Genomic DNA, 17,553 nt, shown 5'->3' on the forward strand with positions numbered 1-17,553 from the left:
CTACCTTCATGAGTATCGTAGTGCTTGTGTCATGGCAATCACGGAGACATGGTTGGACGGCGGCGTCACATCCAGCGAGGTGGGACCCCTCGGTTTCTCTGTGTTTAGGACTGACCGGGACACTACAATCACGAAGGAGACCCATGGGGGCGGGGTCTGCCTACTAGAGCTGTAGTCAAGTCCGGCTTTGTCGAGTCCAAGACCGAGTCCAAAGAGGTTCGAGTCCAAGTCAAGTCCAAGTCCAAAAGTTTCGAGTCCAAGTCCAAGACCGAGTCCAAATGAAAGAAAAAAGGGTCCTCTTCAAGACCACATACTAAACTACTGATAATGTTTGTAATGCGAGAGAAAGCATATCTCCTATTCTAAGAAAATCATTTTACATTATTATTTGTAATGATCAAAAAGCATGTGCAAAATAACAACTCTGTAGAACAGGGTCTCCAAACTAGATCCTGGATGGCCAATGTCCTGAAATGTTTAGCTCCAACTGGCCTTAAAACACCTGGAAGATTAGTGTGTCTAGTAAGAGCTTGATTAGGTTCAAGTGTGTATAATTAGGGTTAAAGCTAACAGGGGTGTTAAACAAGATCCTGGGCCCTATGCATAGGCAGTCCTGATGGGCCCCCATGGCCCCCACCCATGAAAATATCCAGGTAAAAAATATATATTTCAGATTAATACTTTTCAAGGGCCCTCTCTTCCTTTGGGGCCTTGCTAATGAGTACTGGTTTTACCCCCAGTCCGACCCTGGGAGTTAAACTTGGATAAACAAACAAAGTTTGGAACTGTAAGGTCAAATAATTTTTATGTACTTTATTTTTTGTTGACATTATATCTGTGGTCAAAAATGTATATGACAGATGCCTTGGCACAGTGCACAGACACACGCAAAGCTCGGGATATGACAAATGCGCGCAGCAAGGCTAGAATGGATACGTTTGGCTCTACTGGCCATGCGCACATAAATACAGCGAAATTTTTTTGTCCTACTGTGCTAGTGCTTGCATAGACTAGTCGAGCTCTGTCTGAAACAATCGACTACTCCAGCATGCATTAACCATAATGCATACAAAGTGTTTGCAAGTACGTCGTGAATTTTAGAATTACAATATTGCGTGGAGCTGTTACTATATGACCTTATCTATGTTGCATGTAAAAATAAAACATGTAATGTAATAATTAGGGTTGTGCCTGAAGCCGAATACCTTATTCGGAATGGCAAGGATAATTGCTTAAAAAAACGAATAACGCTCAAGGAATAATTCTGCCTGAATACTCGGCTGAAGCTGACAGAGTCTGGTGTTTGCTAGATAACAGGTGAGCCAGGGCATCAGCGCCAGAAGTGAATGAATGTAAACTTTATGAGTGAAAAGAGCGCAAATCAAACACTGCATTGTTGTCGCCTCTCTGTTTATCTCTCAGAAATCAGAGCGTTGCAAGAGTAATTTTACCTATAATAATACATCATAGCTACACGTTATATTATTTGTATATATTTAAAAGGCAAATATTGAAAGCTTAGGCTACCATGTTACGAATGAATGGAATAATCAAACAGCAGCGTTTCGCGTCTCAGTCTCTCAAAAATCAAATCAGTTCTCTCTCAAGAGTAGGCTAATAATCAGCTTCGATACGGATACATTGTCTACTTGTCCTACATGTTTGCATATTTACCTTTTGCTGGTTTGAGCGGAACACACACATCTGTTTAGTGAAGTTCATTAACATTAAGACTCGCTCAAAGTGTTCTGCGTAATGAAAATGTGCGCATTGAATGGATTCAGTCGTGTTCAAATGATCACTAAACGTTTGTCATGACATCTCTCTGCTTGCATGATAAATATTATTTTAGAAATTAATAATTATTTCAGTTTAACACGACATACTTGTTCAGTGATAACTACGAAAAAATATATAAAAAGTCATAATAGTCTTATCAAGAAACTGTACGATGTTGTATCCGAATGCAGATAGGAAAAATTTTGTGATTGTTACAGGTACAAATACTGGCTTTTACATGAAAATGTAAATATGTAATGTCATATATATTTTAAAGTTTTTAAAATTTACATATGTAATTGTTGCATAAGTCTATGCATTAATACGCGTTTATTGATAAAAAAAAGGCTATCTAGGTGTAGACGTAAATCAAACACAATCTAACAAGTAGAAAATTAAATTAGAAACATCTAAACTTTTCAGGTCGCAGTAAGTGCACCACTGGTCATGCACATCCTTTCCCGGAACAATACTGAAAGCTAAGGCAAGATGGAGAAACAGATGATCATAGTTGTACAAGGATAGCCATTTTTTAAATGAATCTATTAGCAGAGCTACTGCAAGTGATTTTAAGTGCTGGAATTCCATTTATTCTTTGCTGAAACTTCTGCGTCATCATGGAGAGCGGGTCATGGTTGCCCAGCAACAGCAGACGCCACTGGAGTGCTTTTGAAATAAGGAGAGTGGCGCACCTAGCGTTTTCCACACGTTTTCAGTCACGACATCGTGCAAATGTGGATTTGTTTTGAGGGAGAAATCTTTTATTTTATTTTTTTGCTGGACTCGGTCGAGACCAACTAGAAGACTTGGCGAGTCCAATGGCCAAGTCCGAGACAAGTCCGAGTGCAAATTCAACGAGTCCGAGACAAGTCCGAGACGACAGAAAAATGTCTCGAGTCTGGACTCGAGTCCAAGACCGGACTCGAGTACTACAGCCCTACTGCCTACTCATCCGGGACGAGTGGTGTCGCACAGTGGTGGTGAGAGAGAGTTTTTGTACTCCTGATATTCAACTGCTGTGTGTCTCTCTTCGTCCCTTTTATCTGCCCAGAGAGTTCCCTCAGATATTTTTAACTGTCGTATATATTCATCCAAATGCAAATTTCGACAGTTCACTTGACATTATTTTTAATCTCTCCCACAAGCTTGATCTACTGTCTCCGGATGCTCCTAAGTTTATTTTAGGAGATTTTAATAACTGTCCTGTGAAAAAGTGCTTACACACATATTATCAGTATGTCAACTGTCCCTCCCGGAAAAATAAGTTTTTAGACTTATGCTATGGAACTGTCAAAGATGCTTATTCGTCATCATTGCTTCCACCACTAGGGGCATCTAACCACAATGTGGTTTATCTCCGGCCTACATACTCCTGCAAAGGGAGAAGCCCCAAGAACACTCAGTTAAAGTATGAAATAATGACAGTATTATGGCCCTGCAGGGCTGTTTTGATTGTACAAACTGGGACATCTTTAAATGCCCTGATATAAATGAACAAGTGGAAACAATATCTGAATACATCAATTTCTGTGTAGACTCAGTCAGTCCCATAAAAACCATTAAAGTATTTCCAAACGACAAGCCCTGGATCTCCAATAAATTAAAGCATCTTATAATTGGAAAGAAAAATGCATACAGGAATCAATGATATAGTTAAAAGGGACATTCAAAGACAGATTAAAAGACAAATAAAGCTGGCTAAGTACAGGTACAGACAGAAGATTGAGGCAACCCTGGTGTCAGGCAATTCTCGTGAGGCATGGCAGGGAATTAAGACCATGACCAATGTCCCCCACAAGGGCAGGGGAAATCCTTCCCTGATTATGCATGGAGGTTAGGGACTGGAAAGGGCAAACCAGCTTAATGCCTTCTTCTGTTGTTTTGAGGGTGTCAGTGGTGCTGAAGCGGTGCTGCCCCCTCCATCCTCTGTTTCTGCATCTGTATTAAGTATCAGGCAATTGGATGTCTTACATTGATTACGTTGTAATCCACGAAAAAGCCCTGGCCCTGACAAAATCTGTGGTAATATCCTGAAGATCCTGTGTTCACTGAAATTTTTAATTCTTCTCTTAATCCTTGTAAAGTCCCCATCCTGTGGAAAACATCTACCATCGTACCTGTGCAAAAACTGCCAAGACCCACAGAGTTAAATGATTTCAGACCAATTGCATTGACATCATTAGTTATGAAGTGCCTGGAACGCCTGGTTAAGTGGTACATTATATCACAGACTCACCATCTTATGGACCCCTTGCAATTTGCTTATCAATCCTCCAGGGGGGTGGACGATGCAATTCTGACATTAATGCACCTGTTGCATACTCATCTTGAGAAACCAAAGACCCATGCTAAGATTCTATTTGTGGACTTTTCATCTGCTTTTAACACCATGCAACCCAAGATACTAGCAGAAATTTTAGCCAGTGAATTCTCTCTTAACACAGGTATTATTTATTGGATCATGGATTTCCTTACCAGTAGAGTCCAGCGTGTTAGAGTGGGTTCGTTTCTGTCTGATGTGAAGATAACATATACAGGCTCTCCACAAGGATGTGTCTTATCTCCTTTATTATTTATTTTATATACAAATTCATGCACTAGCACTTTTCAAAACAGGCATCTTATTAAGTATGCGGATGACACAGCTCTTGTGAGTCTGCTACAGGATGGGGAGGTAGATCATGGGCCAGTTTTAAATTATTTTTTAGAATGGTGCAATAAGTCACACTTAATTTTAAATACCACTAAGACCAAAGAAATGTCCATAGATTTTAGAAAGTCACCGCAAACAATCGATACTTTTATCAATGGGGAGATCATTCAGGTCGTTACAAACTATAAATATCTTGGCATTGTACTGGACAACAAACTTAAATGGGACTCTTCTTTTTTGATCTTTTGCACACTAAGACACAGCAAAGAATGTATTTCTTAAAGAAATTGGTTGTTTTTAATGTCAATAACAAAATGCTTCAGATGTTTTATACTGCTTTTATCTTAACGTGCTGTATCATTTGTTGGTTCGGAAATGCGACCCAAGCACAGAAAAACATAATTAGAAAAACAGTCACTACTGCTAGCAAGCTACTTGGGATAACATTACCAAGCATCGAACACATTTACAAGGACAGAATGTTGAAAAAAGCCAATAACATTGTATGCGATCACACACACCCATTAGCATCCCATTTTAATTTATTACCATCTAGGCGTCGTTTCTGCCCACCTCTTATGACCAAGAACAGATCAAAATTTTCTTTTGTACCACAAGCCATTAAGGCGTTAAATCAATTAAAATAAGCTATCTGTCCAGCTGGCAGGGTTAGACCCAATGGTATTTTTATTTGTATATATGTATTTAAGTGTTTTGTAATGCATCGTATTGTTTTTATTATATGTTGTCATGTAGTGCCTTGAGACTGCGCCGCAAACCCAATTGCCCCACGGGGACAATAAAGTTCTTCTACTACGTTCATGTATCCAGCATTCTCGTTCCCCGAGATTCTTTCTAGTCTGCTCGTCCCCCGATCCGCTCATTTTCCGAGTTCCCTTTCCTGTCCCTTTCCTTGTTTGTTTATTTTTGGACTGTCTTTTGGTTTTGACCTTGGATTGTTTTGACTACGATTTGGATTATCCCATAATAAAGACATCTGCAATTGGATCTCTCACTCTCCTGTGTCTCTCTGGTGCAGGAACGTCACAACTGCGTGGTTTGACACTCCTCTCAATATTCTGCTCCGAAAATCTGAGCATATCACACCAGTCCTCAGGTCCTTACACTGGCTTCCAGTCATTGTACATTTAGGATTAATGTTAAAGTACTTTTACTCGTCGCAGGTGCACTCAGGGCATGTCCAAATCCCCTTTTGCTATTTTAAAGATGGAAAACAGTCTGTGCGCCGAGGCGCATTTTTGGAATGGGTTGTCTCTATTCTCTTTATAAGTAATGGGCATAATGTTCAATACCACACCAATTTGAGTGTCATCTCCCATTCCCTTTAAAAGTGAGATGCGCTTGCACCATGGCAGTTCCCTATTTACATGGCGGAATTTGTTGTCAGAAAAGCTAAACGCTTCTCAAACGAAGAAACCGATCTGCTCGTGCACGAAAGCGCAAAAGCCGATCATCTATGGGATAAGCAGGAATCCACCAAGGCTCCGCGCAATGAGTCAGTTGATATATATGTGTGTGTGTGTTGGCACAACTGTTCGATTAATGTGCCAATTTCATTCATCATTATTAGTAGTAATAGGCTGAATTGCAAATAGGTAGCCTAATTCTAATACACGCAAAGGCGGGTTGCGCCGGGTGTATGATAGGGCCCTATAAGTCACTCAGTGACCTAGGACTGAAATATATTGCAGATATGTTCACTGAATATAAACCTAACAGACCACTCAGATCATTAGGATCGAGTCAGTTAGAAATACCAAGGGTTCACACAAAACAAGGGGAGTCCGCCTTTAGTTACTATGCCGCCCGCAGCTGGAATCAGCTTCCAGAAGAGATCAGATGCGCTAAAACAATAGTCACATTTACATCTAGACTCAAAACTCATCTGTTTAGCTGTGCATTTATTGAATGACGACTGTGCAATGTCCGTACTGATTGCACTGCATTTACATATTAACTGAATTTTATGTCAAATCATTTTCTATTTCTAAACTGTTTTAAATTAATTTTAAATAAGTAAATTTGTAAATCATTTTCAAAGTTCTAAAATTGCTTTTTTTATTTTTGTTCTTCTTGATTATTTTTTTTTTATGTAAAGCACTTTGAATTTCCATTGTGTATGAAATGTGCTATATAAAAACTCGCCTTACAAATAAAATAAACCATGATTTTCCATCTAATACAATATTTAATTTGTATTTGTATTTATTTGTGCTGTTGTTTGTAGTTAGAATATTCTTATTTTCGTTACTTTTGTTTAAAAGTATAGTTTTTTCATAAACATAGCACATACCGAACTGTACAGAAACCATGACCCTAAAGCCATGATACAATCCGAAATGTGAAAAAGTTGAACATTTCTATCTAGTATCAATGTAGGTTAATGCAATTTTAAGATGTGAACAAAACATGACAAAATATATTAAATAACTTACAGAGCTCTTTTGCAGGTTTTGATGACTGCTGATAATCTAATGAGACACTCGTCTGATTTCTTGAATTTCTGAAGCTCAAACTCCTCCAGCTCCTCCTCTGATGTCAACAACACAAAGACCAAAGCAGACCACTGGGCAGGTGAAAGATCAGCAGATGAGAGACTTCCTTTGCTAAGGTGGGTCTGAATGTCTTTCACCAGAGTTTGGTCGTTCAGTTCATTCAGACAGTAGAACAGATTGATGGATCTCTCTGGAGACAGATTAGACTCACATTTCTGCTTGATGTACTGAACTATTTCCTTTTTGCTCTGCTCATTGTCTGCTACATGTGTCAACAGACCCTGTAAGAGTCTCTGATTGGACTGGAGTGACAAACCAAGGAGGAAGCGAAGAAAAAGATCCAGGTGTCCATTATCACTCTCTAGTGCCTTGTCCACTGCAGTCTTGAGCAAATCAATCATGGTTTCACTTTTGTTTTCCTGTTCTGTAGAGTCTTGATCAAACACATATTTCTTCTTTATGTCTAGAAACAGATGTGCATAAAGGGCTGCAATAAACTCTTGAATGCTCAAGTGAACAAAGCAGTACATGGTACCAAGAAGGATCCCCGTTTCCTCCTTAAAGATCTGGGTACACATGCCTGAGTACACTGATGCCTTATAGACGTCAATACCACAGGCTTCCAGATCTCTTTTATAGAAGATTACATTGTTTCTTTCCAGCTGATCAAATGCCAGTTTCCCCAGTGAAAAGATGGCATCTTTATCCCAGGAAACATCTGGTGTATGTTCTCCATCATACTTTCGTCTGCTCTGCTGGATCTGAAATCTGAGGAAGTGTGTGTACATTTGTGTCAGAGTCTTAGGAGTGTCTTCAGTATTTGACTCCTGCAGTGTTTTGGAGACATCATCAGCCTGATTGTTTTTCACAACATTATTTCTTTTCTCCTCTGAAATGTTCTGGAGAACAGTGGCTGAAATCCAGCAGAAGACTGGGATGTGGCACATGATAAAGAGACTCTTTGATTGTTTAACATGATCAATGATTTCTTTGGCCTGATTCTCATCCGTGACTCTTTTTCTGAAGTACTCCTCCTTTTGTGCATCATTGAATCCTCGTATCTCTGTCAGCCGGTCGATACAGTCAGGAGGAATCTTACTGGCAGCTGCTGGTCTGCTGGTGATCCAGATGAGAGCAGAAGGAAGCAGATTTCCCTTGATGAGGTTCGTCAGGAGAACATCCAGAGAGGCTGGTGATGAAACATCAGACCACGTCTCATTATCCTTAAAGTTTACAGGAAGTCGACATTCATCCAATCCATCAAGAATGAACAAGACTTTGAATTGATTTCTTCTTGTGAGGTTCAGTCCTTTTGTCTCTGGGAAAAACTGAGTTATAATGTCCATCAAACCTAGTTTGTCTTTCTCCATTAAGTTCATCTCTCTAAATGGAAGAGGAAATATGAAGCTGACATCTTGATTTTCTTTTCCTTCGGCCCAATCCAGAACAAACTTCTGCACAGAGACTGATTTTCCGATGCCAGCAACTCCTTTTGTCAGTACAGTTCTGATCTGCTTGTCTTGTTCAGGTGCTTCAAACAAATGTTTGCACTCAATCTGTATCTCCTGTGATTCATGACGTCTGGAAGCAACTTCAATCTGTCTCACCTCATGTTCAGTATTGACCAGTTCACTACAACCCTGAGTGATATAGAGATCTGTGTAGATGTTCTTCAGAAGTGTAGAGTCTCCTTGCTTTGCAATTCCTTCAAACACACATTGATACTTCTTCTTTAGGTTACACTTTAGCTGATGAATGAAGATAAGCTCGTCTAAACAGAAACAAATATAAAGATATTGTTTAATCTTATTTTCTCCAATAAATTTATAATGCCGCGTTTCCACCAAAATTACCCGGAACATTTGTACCAGGAACTTTTTTTCCCAGGAACTTTTCTCCCCCCAGATCTGTTGCTTTCTGTGTTTCCACCGCTGTGTAAGGTACCGGGAAGATCAAGCAAATAGACTGGTGACGTAGCTCTGTGCGCGTTTCTCAATACAAAGTATGCTGATATTGGACGTGCATCCTCGGTAGTTCAGATTTTGCTTATTCGACTCGGGAGTGTGATGTCCGCGACAACGCGATTCTGGTAATACTGCAAACAGCAGCGTCGTTCATAACTTCAGTCAGCTCGTCTTGGTTACTGCAATTTTCCTCTTTGATAGATAAATTGAATACGGACCAAAGAAAACCTGTTAGATTTACCCCGCAGCTAAATTATATTTTATGTTTAACCACTAAAGAGACATCAGAGCCAGCGGCACACATCAGAAGGTCTAGCTGAGTTGAGGCTGCTTCTCGGCGGATAGATGATCACTGATCTCCCGCTGATTGCGTGGAGCTCACCGTCTCTGAGATTGGCGAAACACATTTTTAAATAGGCGCTGTCTTTATAAATAAACCACAGATTTGAGTTTTAAACAACTACATTCTCGCCTGAAATACTTTTAAAATTACATTTCATGACACAATAACAGTAATATTTTGAAAATGTTGATCCGAATAAATGGGGGTTGAACTCAACCAATGCTGCGTGAACTCAACCAATCAGGATGTTTAGCGCCCAAGTCCCGCCCCCGAAAGTTCCGGAACTTTGAAAAAGTATCACCTCGCCAGCAGGGACTTTCTGAGGGGCATTTTTTTACCTGGAACTTTATTTAGTTCCTGTTTCCTGCGGTGGAAACACACCAAGTACCAGGCCAAAGTCCCTAGTTCCTGGGTAAAGTTCCTGCGGTGGAAACGGGGCATCTGTGACACTCTGACAGATGATTACGAGTCTCTTACTTTCTAGAGTATCAGCAGCTTCATCTTGCTTCATCTCTCTCAGGAAGTAGAGCGTGAGATCAAGAGCTGCTTCTTTCATACTGCATCTGTTCTCATTAAAGTCCTTCACAAAGTTCTGAAAGTCCTCTTTTTGTAATATTTTCTTAAACTTTTCCAGTTCTTTCTTCAGAAATATGAATATTTTTCTCTCAAGATCCTACAAAGCAAGACAAGAAAAAAATATTAATCTATATTTGGTCAAAATTATTTAATTATTAAAAAGATTCATCAAAAATCAAGTTGAGACAAACAGTAACTTGTTAAAAATATTCATAAAAATAGGCTTTCATTCTTATTTTATAGGTTCTTTAAAGGAAAAATGTGAAATAAAAGTTCTGTCACAATCTTATTCAATAACATCTTTGTTTATTATAATTATTAAATGTTCTTGAAAATGTGTTTTATTACCTGGAAGATCTGCAGGAGACTGTCTGTAAAATTCTTGCAGTTTCTGTGAGGCTGTAAATCTGGATCTAATGTTTCATACTGAAGCCTGAGATTAAATAAAATAAATCAAAATACTGCATTTTTAGAAAAAAAATATGAGAAATATCTTGTAAACATTTTAGCTGATAGAAAAACAATAAATAAGTGATACATTTACGGACTGTATTCAAAGTTTTATTATAATTATTTGCTGATACACTTTTTGACAAATTCTATGTTTAAAGAAAAATAAGAAAGACATCAAATACTGTTCAGTTTGTGATGCCCTTTCTTCACTGAAGTTCGGTCCTTCACCATCCTTTGACTGGTCACTCTTCACAGACACAGAGCTGGACACATGTGAGTCTGATCTTACACTAATGACACAAAGAGAGAAGAGAAACTTTTCTACAGGAGGTTCATCTGTGTTTTATATTGACACACATTCTCTCTAGTCCTTCAAAGAAATGTTTGCAGAGTTTTAAAGTTAGCAGTCATTCTTACTTACAGACTCACATTTGTTTAACAATTTCTGTAAAGTACTTTATATATGAGACTAAATATAATTGTACAAATATTTGACTGATCTAATTAAAGAGGTTTTTTGTTTTTGTTTTACTAAAATAGAAAGCAGAAATGTCAGTGCTACACAGTTCTGAAACTATTTTAAAAGTTTATCACTTTGTTAATTGGGTGTAATAACAGTAACAAATGTTATAATAAAAATTACTGTATCCTTTTGACCCCGAATCCAAGTCTGAGCTGAACGTTTAACAGAGATAAGATTTTATTTTGCAACTCTCTTACCTTTCAGATACAAACTCAAAATTATAATTTTCTTCTTCATTGTAACAATTTTATGTCCTGAAATGTCAACATAAGATACAGTAATTTAGGTGTGGTTTGTTGTATTTAATGTACAGTGTATTTAGCTGTGTGTATCTGATGTTGTACACAGGAAGCTGGCAGAGAATGCACTGCAGCTTCATAAAGCGTGCTGTACACAAGATAACCTTTGGGTCGTACATCGCAAACATCTGAAAGTGCAGCAGTGTTTAAAATGATTCTCTGAAAACAGACTCAGTCTTACCTCTGTTTGTGTGAGAGACTCATCTTTCCTCTCTTCTCTGACAGACTGCAGATGAACAGCTCAACACTGAGATCTTTGTGTCTCTGAAGACGATCAGATGCTCATCATTACCTGGACATGACAATCAGATCAAGATCATGAGAGTTCAGAGGAAGACATAATGAAGAAAATAACTAGTGCTGAATCTTTGAGTTATCAAGCAATCAATATACAAATAAAATATGCTACAAATATACTGCCATGTAATAATCTCTTCAGATCACTCACAACACACTTCTTTATTTACATACACATTTCTGTCGAAGCATTAAAAAAAAAAAAAAAAAAAAAAAAAAGATTAATTTTGCTCGTGTTTATCGTCTCTCTATCCGGAAGAACAGGTTTGATTTGAATACTTTCGGTTTCGCGACTTAAACTGGAAGAAGGAGAAATAAAATAACACGTTTAGAATTATTCTGACTGCTACATTTGTAAAGACTTGTAAAATAATCTACACGTTTTAACACGTCTTTAATCAGTTTGTTTTATTAATATCTCTCTGTTTCTCGGTGGTTTGTTATTCGGCGACAGACAGGTATAAGTTATAACTGAACAAATCCCGCTTCATCCAGCTCTGAAACGCGTTCATCATTCTCCTAAATAAGTGTAATGGTGAAAGTATTCAGACTTACTTGCAGTAGTTCAGACGATCTTGTGCTGCAGGAACAGAATCCAGAAGTCTTTCCAACACTTCCGGTTTGTGATCGCTGTTAAACACCTGTGCGATCTTCACGATTGATGTTTGTCACCTGACTCGACTTCATCTCGGAGAAAATCAAAGTCCAGTTAACAACAGATCTCGTGCATCAGCGCCACCAACTGGACAGGAATGTGAAGCACAAACACACCTGCTTTCTCCTTCTTCTTCCTTCTAACAGCAGATCCCAAACTAAAACAGTGCACTAGCGCCACCTGCTGTTTCTTCACATTCTCCCTCTCAATCTGCTCCATTCACCTCCTTCTGATACATTTGACTACTCTGAAGGGTTGATGATGAATAATGAATAATGATCATATCAAACCATATCAAATAATCCAAGACAAACATATCAGTCTGAAAGGTAATGATTATATGCTATATAACAGAATCATATACAGTCCTGTTTTTATTTGAAGAAATTTCATTACATTTCTTTCATTTCAGCAATAGTCTATGAATTCATATTGAAGGATTTATTCAGTTATTCTGTAGGTTATGATGAATAATTAAGTTATATAAATGTATGATTCATTTAATTAGTTCAGAATTCAATTAATTATAATAAACTTCCAGTTTCTACATACAAATAGAAAATGGCCAGTTATTTTCATCTTATTTTCTGAATTTATCATCTCTGTTCAGTTTTACAGCTTGCTGTGATGTATATTTATGTGCTTTTCACAATCTGTCATTTAAGATTTAAATAGTTTTGAATCTAATGTCTATTAAAAGAGAAAAACTGAGACTGTAACTCATAAACTTATAAATTTGAAAAAGACAAAACAGCACTTTACCTTTTATTTACAGCTGAAATTAACATTTTATCATTTTACAATAAAATATTTAGTTATAATTTATGTATTTAAAAGCCTACATTTAAGTGAATATTAGACTAATGAATTTAGTCTTCTTCATTATAGTCTTCTGTACTCATATTCAACATTTATAACACTGTTTTTATGTAATTTATTCTCTAATATTTTGAGCTCATCTTCATATTCCTGTCTTTATCACTGTCCTCAAAATCCTGCATCAGAATCAGAAAAACACACAAGAGAAGTGGATAAGATAAGTGCTATAAATAATCCTCCTCAGAAGAATCCACAACAAATAATAATAATAATTTGTATGATTATTTTCCAGACAATGCTATAAATGAAGATCATAGTAGTGAGACTGAAGAAGAAACAATGACAAGCAACGATACAATGATAACACGACCAACATCAGCAGATCTGACCTCAGCACCTTTCAGAAAATAGAGAGATTGGGTTAAATAATAAAAAAAATGAAGATGTGGGATTTTAATTAATTAAAGGAAATGTATATAAATATTGTTTTAAGCAATGACAGTACAATTGTAATGAAGAAACAGAAAACTAAAAAATGAGAAGTAGAAATTATTAAATAATTAAAAGTGTTTGTTGAAATACTGAGATGTTTACATTCTTTTCATTGAAGGTACAGTAATAAATGGTTCAGAATGTAAAAGATTATGTGATGTTTATCTGATGGACAGAGACATTTCTGGATCTGATGAAGAGAAACCCCAGGAACACAGAAGAAAGATCTTGTTTGAGACTCGAATCTCAATCATTAGACTGTAAAAAGTGTGAGAGATGAGAGAGATCGACCTTTACCTGTTCTCACATGGACAGATATTCAATGAGTATGGCAGAAATTTAGGCAGTACCTCACCATTGTGAAGCAGAGTATTACAGTTTGACCCAAACATGATTGTCCCGTGACGTGACAGCATTGGCTCGAGTAATTAGTTCATTTACAACCTTGCTTACAAATGGCAAAATAACTTTGATAAAAGAGATTTTTTTCTGATTGTTTTTATTTTATTTTATATATCACATAGTTATATCCCGCTACATTACCACTAACATTATACTTCCACTAAACAGTATCTCTGTTTACCCAGACACAATTATATCAGTTCTGACAACTGCAGAAATGTGAAAAGTGTTCATTAAATAGTTGTCACTATGATCCTAAAGAGTTGTTGTGTAAGCGTTTTGTTATCACTCTTTGTCAGTTTAATATATTGTCAGTTTCATTCATTTTCCATTAAATGCAGTTATGAAAGGGTTTCAGCTTTTTATCCTGTTGAAAGATTACAGTACACAGCATGAATTATCACACCCCTCTGAAACTCAGTTTAGAAATGAATCTTTATATCTAGGACATGTTTTATATGTTCAGATGTGGTCAGGTTTACTCATTTATAGTACTTACTTTAAAATGTTTCTAATGTTTAGAAGAACGTTAGATGATTCAAATTACTTTATAATTGTTTAATATCTAATGTTAATCAGTTTAAGCACATTTTGTCCCTCTATTCTGCAGCAAATTATGAAAAGGCATCTTTCGGAGGACGTACTCCGTTCGAGCGACTCTTTCTCTTGTGCACATCGACATGAATCACAGATCGATAAGGTATTTTAACATTTACATAACATGTATTTTATAATTGAAAACAAAAAACTAAAAAACTAAATCAATTTAGGTTAAAAAAGCAAAGCACAAACACAAAGCATAAAGACTGAACAGCACAATGAATTTATTTTGCTTTGAAGCTTACTGTGTATTGATGTACAGTTTTTCACATCTGAATATAGTTTGGAACAATTTGGAAGCCATCTTGGCTGCTTTTGTTGTAATACATGTCAATAATAAAGAAAATTAAAAATAAAACAGTCAAATATCCAAAAGCTACTGCACCATTATTCTTTTAACATTATTAACGGCATAACAGAGGGTCCACAGTATAGTGATTAAACTACAGTAAGAATCGATCTCATGAAGGACCAAAGTCTCTGCGATTGCTCTCCGCCGGCTCATAATGCTGAGCAACTCTGTGTTTGTCTCTAGCTGCTGTGTAGGTTACAGTACAGGAACATGCATTTACTAGAGACAAGCAGAAACTATGCTGACCACATCGAAGCTGACAGTCAGGATCACTCTGGCGCAGATCTGCCTCTCATGATGCTCAGCTGTGAACGATTTAAAAATGACATGCAAAAAAAATAAATTAATTTAATAAAAAAAAAATTGTGTGCATGATTTACTTATTCATTCCCTCATTGTACTAAAATGTGAAGACAGTTACTATTTTGTTCCCTCAGTTTGCTAATTCATTATCTCAATTTCTAAATTGTGTGCACAATTTGTGTTTTGTGTTTGTACAGTAAACAGGTGTGTGTGTGTGTGTGTGTGTGTGTGTGTTTGTATGTTTGTGTGTGTTTTGTGTTTTGTACAGTAAACAGGTGTGTGTGTGTGTGTGTGTGTGTGTGTGTGTGTGTGTATGTTTGTGTGTGTTTTGTGTTTTGTACAGTAAACAGATGTGTGTGTGTGTGTGTGTGTGTGTGTGTGCAGGGACCTGGACTAATAATGAGGTCCAAGTTCAATAATACGCTAAAAGTTCAAATTGAATTTGTTTCTCTATTTAACAATATTAACTAACAATAGTGAAAGATGTGGATGTTGTGCTTCCCATCAATAATCACATCTCTGCATTCCCCCAAACTGATTTGCAGAAATTAAAGTCCCACTCGGTGTGAGCTGAAGTGATTGTGACTAGACGGAAGAGAAATCTACTTGGTCTTAAAGGGGTGATATGATGCAATTTCAACTTTTCTTTTTCTCTGGAGTGTTACAAGGTGTTCGTGAATAGATAAGATCCCTAAAGCTGCAAAGACTGTAAGCGTGAAACACAAGTTTGTTCATAAAGCCCTTAAATGGAGATGGTTTGGGTGTGTTTTATGCAAATAGCTTTGTGGACGTTTATTGAGAAGACTCAGAATTCAGTAACATTAGAAGAAGGTCAGTAACTGTTAGCCTTCTCACTCACACACACACACACTCACTCACTCACACACACACACACACCTGTTGCCCATTGTCACAGACTATATATTCTCCTCTCTCTTACCACTCTGTCTGTCTGGCTGAATTAATTGTGTTTTGCATTTCGTTTGCTTCATGCATTGCATTTCATGTTTGTCGGGTGGACGCCAGCACCTTCTGTTGCCTGACTGTGTCCTGGTCTCATCCTTGCTGAATCTGTTTCTGTAATAAATTTTAAAACCAATCAAAATGAAATAAAATCTTACTTAAAAAGTGTAACATTTCATTTGTTTACCTGCATGTCATGTGGACATAACCAACATCAGAGAATCATGAACATGCAAATGTGATAATTATTAAAATATATATTTTTTAAATCTCAGGGGTACTTCAAGTAAATATATTTGGTGAAAGAGGATCAGATGACAAAAGTTTGTGAATTTGTGCGTTTTAATGTGTTTGAAAGACAAACGCCTTCCAAATACAAAGTAACACATGGTTAAATCAACTACAGAGTGATTATTTAAATAAAATCAATGTGTTCATCAGTAGTTGATGCAATGTTGAAACACTTCTTAAACCTGAAATGATTTTTATAAATCAATCTTCAAATGCTGTCACTGACAACACAATGCTGCAGTTTGGAAATAGTGGAATAACTATTAGGGATTTCACTGTTATCATATTTTTCTTTGTTTCACCAGTTTTCATATTATAGACAGACTGAGTGCATAAGTCTTTGGTGTTATTTTATATAATAAAAAGCCTAATAAATCAGCACATTACATGAGATTAAATAAACCATGTGTATGAGTCCACATTCTGTTGCTTTGTGTTTACAGTATATATCGGATGGACGAAATAAAAAGTCTATAGTTTCATATTATGCTCCATCATTTATTTTGTGGTGCCACAAAATACATTGTTTACGGTAATAGTTGTTCATCATTTGGATGACTGTGATCTTTACACACCACCACGAGGCGTGAAGAGGAGACAATGACCAGCCGGGACAAAACGAGGAGCTCGTTCCTAAATGAGGGACTACATAGCATGGACACACATTTTTAAGACGTGTTTTTGTTTTAAAACTGATTTTAAGCCATTGAAACACAAACACCAGAGCTGTATGTGCCGTCTCTTTTTCTGTGTGAGAGGAGTGTGCATTGTTTGTTTGATAATTTATTGGCTTTGAATGATTTCATAAACACACACATACGCATCAGAATTCCCATCTTTGAAAGTTTCCTCATTAACATAACACACACCCGGCAGAAAGTAACACGATTTAGAAACAGCACCAAACTCTGGCAAGATAAAGTTATTTTATATAAGATCAAATAAAAACATGGCACTTTATTAACAGTTCAGGTATAATAGGAAGAGTGAATCATCTGGAGAGAATGTGATTGTCTTGACTGTCGTATATGTTACATGCAGTTTGAAGCTGAACGGAGGATGACAGATCGACGCAGTGGAGAGAAGAGTTTACATCAACTTAAATATTCATCTGTATCTCACATTAAACCATGGACCGTCTTTTAAATGTGTTAGGTGTGTAAAAATACATCAACTGACAATAAAGATCATTCTGAAGTTATACTGCACTGAGCACTATTGACATTTTTATGGTCTCTGAATAAATGTTTTTAAATATATATGTTTATTGCTT

At 36.9% G+C, this 17,553-nt stretch overlaps 1 protein-coding gene and 2 long non-coding RNA genes across 4 annotated transcripts in view; 1 reads left to right on the forward strand and 2 right to left on the reverse strand.

Annotated features, from left to right (window-relative positions):
• LOC127987626 (uncharacterized) overlaps positions 1-17,553 on the forward strand; it is a 459,131-nt gene that overhangs the window by 305,895 nt on the left and 135,683 nt on the right. The window lies entirely within an intron of this gene.
• LOC127987560 (uncharacterized) overlaps positions 1-17,553 on the reverse strand; it is a 1,055,570-nt gene that overhangs the window by 145,667 nt on the left and 892,350 nt on the right. The gene's annotated exons all lie outside the window — the stretch shown is intronic.
• LOC127987650 (uncharacterized) lies at positions 10,371-11,401 on the reverse strand. Its single transcript, XR_008161305.1, has 2 exons — positions 11,288-11,401; positions 10,371-10,574 (listed from the first exon to the last, which is right to left on the reverse strand). It is a non-coding gene; the product is annotated as an uncharacterized LOC127987650 (long non-coding RNA).

This window comes from Carassius gibelio, chromosome B22 (genome assembly GCF_023724105.1).
Source record: "Carassius gibelio isolate Cgi1373 ecotype wild population from Czech Republic chromosome B22, carGib1.2-hapl.c, whole genome shotgun sequence".
Lineage (NCBI taxonomy): Eukaryota > Metazoa > Chordata > Actinopteri > Cypriniformes > Cyprinidae > Carassius > Carassius gibelio.